Here is a 12225-nt window from a genome sequence, read left to right as displayed (position 1 = left end):
TTTAAAAAAAAGAAAAAATCATGAATTTTACCAGTTTCCTTTTTAGCTCCGGTGACAAATTTTGAAAGAATAGAAAGTTTACAGATTAATTGCGACCAAATAAAACCGAGAGGAAAATCTCTGTAAAAGAGAGTGAGTTTGTTACAGGCCGTAAAAGCATTGGCTAAGAAGATACCAGATATCATCCCTATACATGCAAAATATTCCCATCATTGATGTTTTTTTTCTAATCGGATAATAATATCATATAAATATTTAAATATCGATGAATAAATTGATATCGAATCAGATATAACTAACATTTCGAATCTTTATGAAAGCGACTATGTAATTGTTGAGATCTAAAGGCGAAAAACCACAATCAACGATTTCGAACAACCCGGCATAGTATATAAATGCTAAATCGTGCTCAAATATCAATCTTAAACATGTGCGATATTTTGTGCTCCATAATATTGCAAGTCTTGAAATTATCTATATTTGCGTTTCACTTTTTTTAATCAATCTTTGAATTTAAAATAAATTAGTTCTTAACTCTTAACTGATGTCTTTAAGGACATAATATGCTTATTAGAACTTAAATTCATGTATTTTTTATCCTCAAGTTTTGGCAGTTAAAGTAACAATTTAAGATTTAATGATATATATATGCCTTTTTTTTAGAAATTTATTTATCCATGAATTATTTTTAAAATCGTCGTTTGAGCTCTGAAACTAAATGTTTTTCCAAGTTTATTTAGATGCGAAATACAAAAAAAAAAAAAAAAAAAAAAAAAACGGCATAAAGAAATTCTTTACAATAGTCCAATAATTTTAATTTGCTCATAAGTAATTATTTAAAAATTAAAAATTAATTCTCTCGCACTTTTCTTCTTTTTTAGAATTTGACAAACTCTTCAGAGGTGCCGCCATCTATAAGTATCACTTTCAACAAATGTAATTATTACAGTTAAGTTAATCTTTTGTTATTTTAAGAAACAATGTTATTTCTGTCTGATAATATAAGTATCTGCACTTAAATCAAGCCTTTAAAACGTTGTTAATGATATCGTAATTTCATAAAACTGATCCAGATTTTTACATTCTAAATTGCTTACTAAGACATTGATTTATGAAAGAGAGAACAAAAATATTATTGTTCTCATATATATAGAATTAACTGGTTTATAATGCAGTCACCACTGTCCATTCTTTGTAAAATAATCCTTAATTCAAACTATAATAATATTATTTCTAGTCTACCTTGAAAAAAGTTTGAGTTTTGTAATAGAAATTACTAAAATTAGTGCTGCCATCTATTTTAAAGTTCTAATATTTTCTCACAAAGTTATATTTTTGTTTCATGAAATTATTTATTTTAAATATTGATTAAATATAACAAATTTAGTTAAATAAAGTTATGTATGTCGCCTTGTGACAATTTTTGAAAATTTTTATCATTATTCTTCAATAAAAGTTTTTTTTTAAAATTAACACTTTTTTTGGATCCGAAGTACAATCGACTTTTATAAAATTTCTTTTTACATTACAAACAGCTTTGTAAAATATGCATTTTTTTCTTTAATTTAAATTCATTTCCAAAAAAGGATTTTATAACTTATTTGACTTTACCCATACTTCTTCAGGTAAGGAAAGTATTGTAGTATTGTTAAATAATATTAGTTTAAACAGTTAGATTATCAAATAATTAAAGAAAAAAGATCTCTAATTGTAAAACAAATTCATAAAATATATTTAAAATCTTATATCGAACATTTAGCATAATGTGGATATTAAACAGTTCAAATTAGCACTTTTCTAAAATTTCTTTTTACATTACAAACAGCTTTGTAAAATATGCATTTTTTTCTTTAATTTAAATTCATTTCCAAAAAAGGATTTTATAACTTATTTGACTTTACCCATACTTCTTCAGGTAAGGAAAGTATTGTAGTATTGTTAAATAATATTAGTTTAAACAGTTAGATTATCAAATAATTAAAGAAAAAAGATCTCTAATTGTAAAACAAATTCATAAAATATATTTAAAATCTTATATCGAACATTTAGCATAATGTGGATATTAAACAGTTCAAATTAGCACTTTTCTAAAAGGTCTCTCATTTGCTAAACCAAAATTATGTGACAGTTAATTCAAATATTTATTATTAATATTTTTAGGATACCTGCAAACTAAAATTTGCTAATGCCTCTAAAAAATTAATTCAGGCAAATATTGCTCTAGGGACTCCAAGAATAATAATTACAACTATAATAATATTTCTCGAAAGATCTTAAAATATCGCAGTACTACCTAGCACTTACGTAAAACTGTGAGACATTGTTACTAGTATAAATTTGGTTTCACTGCGACGCGACAAAATGTTTATATATATATATATATATATATATATATATATATATATATATATATATATATATATATATATATAAAATAAATAAATACAAGAAAACACTAAGAAAGTTAAGAAAAACAATAAGTTTAATTTATTGCGCTTAAGCTGCAAGTAAACAGCACTCATTAGATAAGTTCAAAATGAAGAATAAAACAAAGAAAAATTATAGACACATGAAAAAAAAAGGGGGTGGGAAATAATAAGTAAAAAAAAATAACAAACAACATTTTATTAAAGGAAAAAAAAATGAAATGTTAATTAAAAAACCGGAAAAAAAGCCGGAAAAAAAAAGATATAATCTTTTCTTCAGCCCACACGATTATATCCGCAAATCAGAGTGCTTTCTGATATTGTATCAATAAAGCCAAAGCAAAATATATTAATACAATAGTGTGAGGAGCACTCAAAAAATTTTTTAATAAAATAACTACAAATAAAATAGATCATAAAAAGTAAAAATAACATGTAAAAACAGGTAATAAAATAAAATAAAAAGAAAAAAAATTAAAAGGGGGGGGGGACTGTAAAGCGAGTAGCAAAATCATAACAACTTACATGGACGGATATTTTTCAAGAATGATTTAAAAATGTTTTCGCAGAAAGATTGCCAGATTACAAAATATGAAAACAAAAGATGAAAACAAAAGATGAAAACAAAAGCGCAAATTGAGTGTTGTTGTTGTTGTTGTTGTTGTTAATTTACGTCGCACTAGAGCTGCACAATGGGCTATTGGCGACGGTCTGGGAAACATCCCGGAGGATGATCCGAAAACATGCCATCACAATTTTGATCCTCTGCGGAGGGGATGGCACCCCCGCTTCGGTAGCCCGACGACCTGCGCGCGAAGCAAATTGAGTGTAACAAGAGGGTTTTAAAGTGTCGTTCTTACTGCACTGCTGAAGTGATTTGTTATTATGAGTTTTGATTTGTTAGTTACCAAGGATGGGCCCGAAATGGATGTGCGCAAGGTAATATTATACTGGATAATTTTAAAAATTGATCATAAATAGTTTTAGAAGATAGATGTTTATTTAAGAAAAAATATAAAATAGAAAAGAGAAACATAAATTGCCTGCTTTGCAAATAATTTTAGCCGCGGATTTGCACGATACGGATTAGCACATAGAAAAATTATTTAAATTATCAAAGAAAAAATTTTAATAAATAATTTTAACCACGGATTTGCCCGAAATGGATTTGCTCATGGAAAATTGGATAAATTAATAAAGAAATTTTTAGCAAACAATTTTATCCACGGATTTGCCCGAAATGGATTTGCACATGGAAAAACTGTATAGATTAACAAGGGAAATTATTTAGTAAAGGAATTGCACATGGAAAAATTAACAAAGAAAAATTTTAGTAGATAATTTTAGCCACGGATTTGCCCGAAATGGATTTGCGCATGGGAAATTATATAAATTAATAAAGAAATTTTTAGCAAACAATTTTATCCACGGATTTGCCCGAAATGGATTTGCACATGGAAAAACTGTATAGATTAACAAAGGAAATTATTTAGTAAAGGAATTTTTAGTAAATAATTCTAACCACGGATTTGCCCGAAATGGATTTGCGCATGGAAAAATTATATAAATTAACAAAGAAATTATTTAGTAAATAATTTTGGCAATGAATTTTGGCCAGAAATGGATTTGCACATGGGAAGATCATAAAAATTAAAAAAAAAAAATTTTTAGTAAATATATCCACCAAAATATACGATTAATTCAATGACTTTATATAAAATTTTATTACATTAGTTGGGTATCCATTGTTTTTTATCAGATTTTGAAAGAGTTTATCGATTTGTTTTTTGGATACATAAATATTACTACATATTCTTTTAATTCTGTTCATTTCATTAAAAGTGGTATTTAAATAGATGCTCCTAGAAACATTAGAATTCCAAGTAACTAGTTTAATAATATTAAAATTAAAATCATTTTTTTTATCGTATAAATCAACAAAGCAGATATTTTCAACCTATATATATATATATATATATATATATATATATATATATATATATATATATATATATATATATATATATATATATATATATGCGAGGATTGCTTTTTATATTTCTGGCCTAATAATGAAAAAACAAATATGTAGGATCGAAATTGGTTTTATTGTTTTTCAAAATATTCTCCATGATGATCAATACACTTTTGCATGCGTTTGAACCAATTTTCAAAGCACTTTTACCAGTCCGATTGAGGTAACTCCAAAACATGCGTTTTGAATGCATCAACCGCTTCTTCGGGGGTCGAAAATCGTTGTCCACGTAATTTATTTTTGATGTGTGGGAATAAGAGGAAGTCATTGGGTGCCAAAACAGGGCTGTACGGCGGATGACCCATCAGTTTGAATTTTTGCTCCGTCAGAAATGCCTTTGTTTGAGTCGATGTGTGAGAGCTCGCATTGTCATGATGAAGAATGATTCGCCTGTTCTTCTGCTTTTTTCGAATTTATCTGATGACTTCTGGCAAACAAATGGTCGTGTACCATTCAGAATTGACCGTCCTGCGTTGCTCTAACGCCACTGTTGCCACATGACCGTTAATGCCGAAGAAACAGGCAATCATTTGTTTCGATGTGCTTCTTCCTCGAACAACTTTTGTTGGTTTTGCCTCGTCTTGAGAGACCCATACAGTTGATTGCTGTTTTGTTTCCGGCTCATACGCATAGATCCATGATTCGTCACCTGTGATTACCTTTGATTAAAATCGTCTGCCTAGCAACACTTACTGTTGCCAAGGCCAGAAATATGAATAGCAACTCTCGTATATATATATATATATATATATATATATATATATATATATATATATATATATATATATATATATATATATATATATATATATATATATATATATATATATATATATATATATATATATATATATATATATATATATATATATATATATATATATATATACAACAAAATAAATAAATACAAGAAAACATGAAAAAAGTTAAGAAAAGCAATACGTTTCATTTATTGCGCATAAGCTGCAAGTAAACAGAACTCATTAGATAAGTTCAAAATGAAGATAAAACAAAGGAAAATTACAGACATATGAAGAAAAAAGGGGGGGAGTGAAATAATAATTAAAGAAAAAAACAAGCAATTGATTGAGAAAAAAAAGGATGAAATTTTTCTCAAAAAAACCGGAATATCTTTTATTTTCCGGTTCTTTAAATAACTTGCATTTGCCACCTGTTTAAAAAAATCATAATATTAAAAGTAGAAAAGTTTGATAATTAATCCCAGTCACATAATCTTTTCGCTGGCGGCTTATCAGGCCGTCGCCGAAAGTTAGATATAAGCAGGTTTCAGGCACCAGGTGTACGCAATTATTATTATTACGGCATATTCATGAAGAGATAGCATTCAAGTGATCACTCTATGAAAGTTAAGGAAAAATTTGCAAAATAAATCCATGAAATTTTTCTTTTTAAGGAATAAGAGAAATCTGAATAATAATAATTGGTCTTTTAAATAGGTCTAGAGAAAAAGCGTTTTATGTTACAAAAAGCCTTTACTAATATTTTAATGTTATTACTTCTCTTTAAATCAATTTTTGAACTTATTATTCTAAACAAAACGCTCTTTCTTACACTTTTAGACATCAAGTTATGCATTAATTAACGTTTTAGCATTTCTCTCCTTACTAACTAGCGAGAAAGACTTTTTCCCTCGATCTATTTAATAGACCAATTATAATTATTAAGATTTTTCTTATTCCCTAAAATGAAACATTTTACGGATTTATTTTGCAAGATTTACCCTAACTTTCATTGTTTAACACTTCGATTTTGTGCCACTTGTATGCTAGCTCTATATGTCGTATTAAATAATAATTATGTATAGCCTGCTGAAGCCTGAAACCAGCTTATTTCCACAATAGAACCCGTTAAATAAGTTGAAAATGCAAAGAAAACAAGGGAAAAAAATATTTTTGTAGAGAAGAGGATAAATTATTAATAAATAAATTTTTTTTAAAATATTTATAAAATAAAAAAAATGGTCAATTTTAATAGAATTCTTTTCTCCTTTTGAAATGGTGTTAAAAAAAGACATGGATGCAATCTGAGATATAATCTTTACGTATCTTATGACCATTACATATCTTACATATTTTAGTTTATTGCTGTTAGATTTATCAGCATTTTTACAGCTTTCGCTAGAAAACTGCGTTACAGCGCTTAACAAAATTAAATTAACTTGCATTTTACTTTTATTTTAATTATATCAAATAAATTTTATGCAATAAATCAGTCTATTTGTAAGTGCTTACCATCTACGCATGACTCAAACCTATTGCTGTGAAAAACTTATCTGGAGTAGAACTTAATATACAGTTTTTTTTTAATTTTATATTCATCATATTAAACTCAACTTATATATTCATTATATTAGTTATTCACTAAATTCTCAGTTCTCAGAAAAAGTTTCTCAAAAAACTTTATTTTGAAAGAAATCTCTAGCTAATTATATAAAATCTGGCAAAAACATTTTATGCGGCGATTGAATCAAATGCACTGGGAAAAAAAGTATTATTCATTAATAGTTTATATTCGATAATAGTTTTTATAACAAAACTTATTTACTATTAATAATAAGATAGTGCAGATAATTTATTTTAATTTTATATTCAGCATATTCGTTGTGCTGAGATCATTCTCAGATTTTTGCAGAAAACACTTTATTGAAAAATTTATTTTGAAAGAAGTCCCTAACTAATAAGAAAAAATCTTTTAAAAACCTTTTACGTGGTAATCGACACAAATTTTACAAAGATATAAGCAGTTCCATGTTTTTACAAACTGTGTGTTTAAAACACAAGAAAACCCCTTTTCCTTGAAAAAAATCAATACATCGTTGTGAAACGAAAGGGCTAAATTAAACATCCAATTTTAAAAACTACTTCACAGAAGGAAAGATTATGGGCTATACAGCTGGCTGAGTGAAACGCCTAAATTCCTTTATTTCTTCGTAAAATGCTCTCTATTTTCTCATCTCCTTTGATATATAGCCGTGAAATTGCATTTCAATAGAAAGTATCTTAAGCTTCCTTACTTTTCGGGTGAAAATGTTGAGGATAAAATGTTATGCTAAAACTGAAACCGCTTCAAACTAAAATAAATAGATTTTTTTCGAGTGTGCCAAATTAGGAGAAATGATTTAAAGCTTTCCTTTATTACTCTGAGAACAAATAAATATTATTCTATTTCTAATCTTATTGAGCTTCCCTTTTGTTCTCACAAATAAAGAGTTATAATGCACTGTACGTAAAATAAATAAATACAGGAAAATCAGAATAACTTTATAATATTTATTTCAGTGACCGAATTTTGAAACACTCATGTCATTTTATCGTTAATTCACTAATTTTAGTCACTAATTCATTTGCGCTAACGATAATTTACGAAATAAGACAAAGAAACACATTTCCTTAAAACATATTATCTTCATGTTTCACAGAGAATAAATAAATAAGGGAAAATCAGAATAACTGTATAATATTTAATTCAGTGACCGTATTTTGAGACACTAATGTCAGTTTATCATTAATTCACTAATTTTAGTCACTGATACATTTGCGCTAACGATATTTTACGAAATAAGACAAAGAAACACATTTCCTTAAAACATATTATCTTCATGTTTCACTTCTATTTATTCGGATTTACATTTTTGGTTTTCAAAATAGAAATATTTTACATGAATTGTGTAAACTAATAATTGTTTAATTATCTTTGGTCTTTTTACTAAATTGATAATTAATAAATAAATCAAGAGTCCTGTAACATTTGTTTCGATTTTAGCAGAATTTCAGATATCTTTGAAACTATTTTCTGAAATGAAAATCTTTTTAAATACACATTTAAAAACCATTAATTCAAAATAGAGTTTTTCGTTTACATCTTTATTTCTATTTTTAACCTATTAATAATTGCTCAATAATAATTGTGGAAATTTTATTAATATTCCAAGTAAAAAGGAAATCAGCGATAAATATGACCTATTAATAAAATATGTACATTTCATTTAATAAATTACTTGTGCAAATTTCAACAATAGTATTAATCACTTAACAATAATCGTATAAATTTTATTAGTGATCTTAGTGAAAAAGACATCAGCGATATACACCGAAGAGCCATTACATTATGTCCACCCTGCTAATTACATGTAAGACCATATTTAGCCCTCAAAACTGCTAGCACCCGCCGTGGCATTGATTCCACAAGGTACTGATAGGTAGTCTAAGGTATCTGGTACCAAGCGCTCAGCAACTGGTCCTGCAATTCCCTCATATTGCGAGGGGGTAGCGTGGCAGCACGAATTCGGTATTCCAAGTAGGACCACAAATGCTCTATTGGATTAAGATCAGGTGAATTTGGGAGACAAGGTATGACTTGAAAGTCATTGGAATGTTCCTAGAACCAATCCATGACGATTCGACCCTTATGACAAGGTGCATTATCCTTTTGTTAAACACCATCTCCCGCAGGAAAAACTATTGCTATGAATGAGTGAACCTGGTCTGCAACTATGTTCAAGTAGCCTACATATGTCAGAGATTGTTCTATGATGATTATGGGTCCTAATGTGCCCCATGAAAGCATTGTTCCTGGGCGAGAAACCATGAAAACCTGGGCGAGCCCATTGTTATGGATGGAAGGTGGTCATAATGTAATGGCTCTTCGGTGTATGTTAGCTATTAAAAACTGCGTCTATTAAGGAATTCCATAAGTGAAACTAATATTGACAACTGAGTTAATAAATTAATCGTGCAAATTTAAACATTAGTAATAATTGTTTAACAATAATTAAGACATTTAATTAACGAACCTATTAAAAAATACATCAGAAATAAATATCACCTATTAATAAATGCTTCTGTTACTGGGTTTCAGGAATGACACTAATATATACAGCTCATTTAATAAATTATTTGCGTAAATTTCAACAGCAGTAAAAATTGTTAATAAATTTATAATAATTGTAATAAATTTTGTAAATGTTTTATTAATTGTAATAAATTTTAGTAACAATATTAATAAAAATAGGCTTTAGCAATAAATATCACCTATTAATAAATGTTCCTATTATTTGATTCGATGAATGAAACTAATCTACGCATTTAATTGAATATATTATTTGTGTAAATTTCAACATTAAAAATAAATAGCTATTGATAAGGAGCAAAAAAACACAATAAAATAATACTCTTCAGAGAAGTTGTTTTTCATTTCTATAAAACATTCTTTTTCAATTTTATTCGCATACTGAAACAAAAAAAAAGTAGAACAATGTTACCTCAGTTTCTATGGAAATATGCCGATTTCCCTCAGCAGCGAAATAAATTACATCTCCACGGATTATTTTTTTAACCATCGAAGTGTAAAATTGTTTTCCCAGGCGTAAAGAAACAGACCTCAGTATTTACATATTTCATTTTTACTTTCACAAATTGATTTATGTTTTTTTTTTCTTCTTCATGTTTTAGCCACTTATGGTTTGTTACAACAGTTTAGGAAATGCACTTTAAGTACGTATTCATTTTAATTCCAATGTTGTAAAAAATAATTCTCATTAACAACATTTATTAAATACTTTTGTCACAGAAATTCATAATTACACAGTTTTAAATAATTATTATTAATAATTATTATTAATAATTACTTTGTATACAAAGAAAAAAAGAGTCGTTTTCTTTCATTGTTATTTGTTAGCTACATGTTTTAAAAATTGTTCTTCTATAATAGACATGTCCACACAAATTATTCGAAGCACTTACGCAATATTCTTTAAGAAGAAATGAGCTATTTTTAATTAAGAATAACAATAACATAAAGGTTTCGACGAGGTAAAATGGGCATGCCTCCAATTTTTTTTTGACTACTAGGTGATAATATGACTGTAAAAAAGTTACACATGCCCTTACACAAAATTGTGCAAAATATAACCCTCATTCAATTCAATTTGTGAAGTGGGGAGACTTATACTCAGGGTTTAGATTATTTCTTAACCAAGTTGTGTAATTTTCTATTTATTTGAGGCAACAACTGATACTTTTAAGAATAGCACCACCAAAGCATTGTTGAGGCAGTCCAAGAAATTCTGGGATGTTACTTGATCACGTAGGAATATATATATATATATATATATATATATATATATATATATATATATATATATATATATATATATATATATATATATATATATATATATATATATATATATATATATATATTATTGAAATTTAGGTGGGTAAAATTTCCTTCCTTAAAACTGTACTCCTAACAAGTGAAAAATCCTTCAGACAATTTGTAAATGCCTTTAAAAATTAGTATCTAATTATTTTTCCTTTCGCAACTTTCTACACCCTAGTTTAAATACGATATTCAGTTCAGAATTCGAAGATAATTTATTTGAAGGGATTAGTTTGTTAATAACTGACGGAAAGCGCTTCATATTTGACTTAAATTTCACATGAACTATATTTTTCTAAAAAAAAAGAATAATATTCATTCTGGTATTAACGAAATCTGTACATTTATCTTCGCAATTTCATACCAAATTTAATTTCCCATTACTTTTTCTTATTTATGAAACCAGTTACATTTACTAAGTCTCTATCAGCATACATATAACATTTATTTCATTATCATTTTTAAAGTGTTTCGCAGAAACGTTAGTCTTTTAATTTAATCTAATGCCATAAGCACTGACTGATTTTAGTTCCGTGTACTAAGCATTTCCTCCCTAATTACCGCAATCATAAGGATTAGGAACTGGTAGCTAATTAAAAGATTTAGGTGAAAATAATATCCATTTCGTGGGAAGGTTTTATTTTTCTTTATAACTTTTATGAAAGTATTCAGAACAAATTAGAGTTTTAAGATTAAAATGTTTCTCTTGGGTGATTTCTAGTTTTGCCTTAATTTCCGTTATTCAATTAGCTCATCAAAGTTTCCGTTTGTATCTATTTATCCGGAAATACATTAACTGATTTAATGCAATATTTTACAAATGCTTATTTTTATCTAACTTCAAACTTTAATTAAATTTTTGCTATTTGTTAATTATGAGAAAAAAAATTACGAAGAAGAAAATGAAGTATTTTTTCACAGGAAAAAAATATATTTGACAAATAATTTAATTTTTTCTCGTTAAAATTTATTATTAATTTTTTAGAATTACAAGATAACTTTTATTGTATTTTTTCATCTGCCTCCTTGGATGATGAATATGTATATTTTTCAGTTTTTACCATGCTTTTATAAATAAATAAAAATCATTGTTATTGAAAAAAAAACTGTAAATTTTTTTTAAAATCGAATATATTTTTAATCACACATTGGACTGATAGCAGCAAAGTTTCATTCACACAACTGGATACGTAGCAATGGAATTCGATTAATATATATATATATATATATATATATATATATATATATATATATATATATATATATATATACACAACAAAATAAATAAATACAAGAAAACACGAAGAAAGTTAAGAAAAACAAAAAGTTTCATTTAATGCGCATAAGCTGCAAGTAAGCAGAACTCATTAAATAAGTTCAAAATGAAGATAAAACAAAGGAAAATATAGACATATGAAAAAAAAAGGGGGGGGGGAAATAATAATGAAAAAAAATAACAAACAACTGATTTAAAAAAAAAAAAAATTATGAATTTTTTTTTAAAACACAAGAAAATTAAAGATATATTCTTTTCATCAGCCCACACGATTATATCCACCGAAAAGAGTGCATTATACTTGGCGG

Source organism: Parasteatoda tepidariorum, chromosome 6 (genome assembly GCF_982258835.1).
Source record: "Parasteatoda tepidariorum strain Cologne lab strain chromosome 6, Ptep-v5.0, whole genome shotgun sequence".
Taxonomy (NCBI): domain Eukaryota; kingdom Metazoa; phylum Arthropoda; class Arachnida; order Araneae; family Theridiidae; genus Parasteatoda; species Parasteatoda tepidariorum.
The sequence above is the reverse complement of the archived record's forward strand: the minus strand, read 5'-3'. Positions refer to the sequence as shown.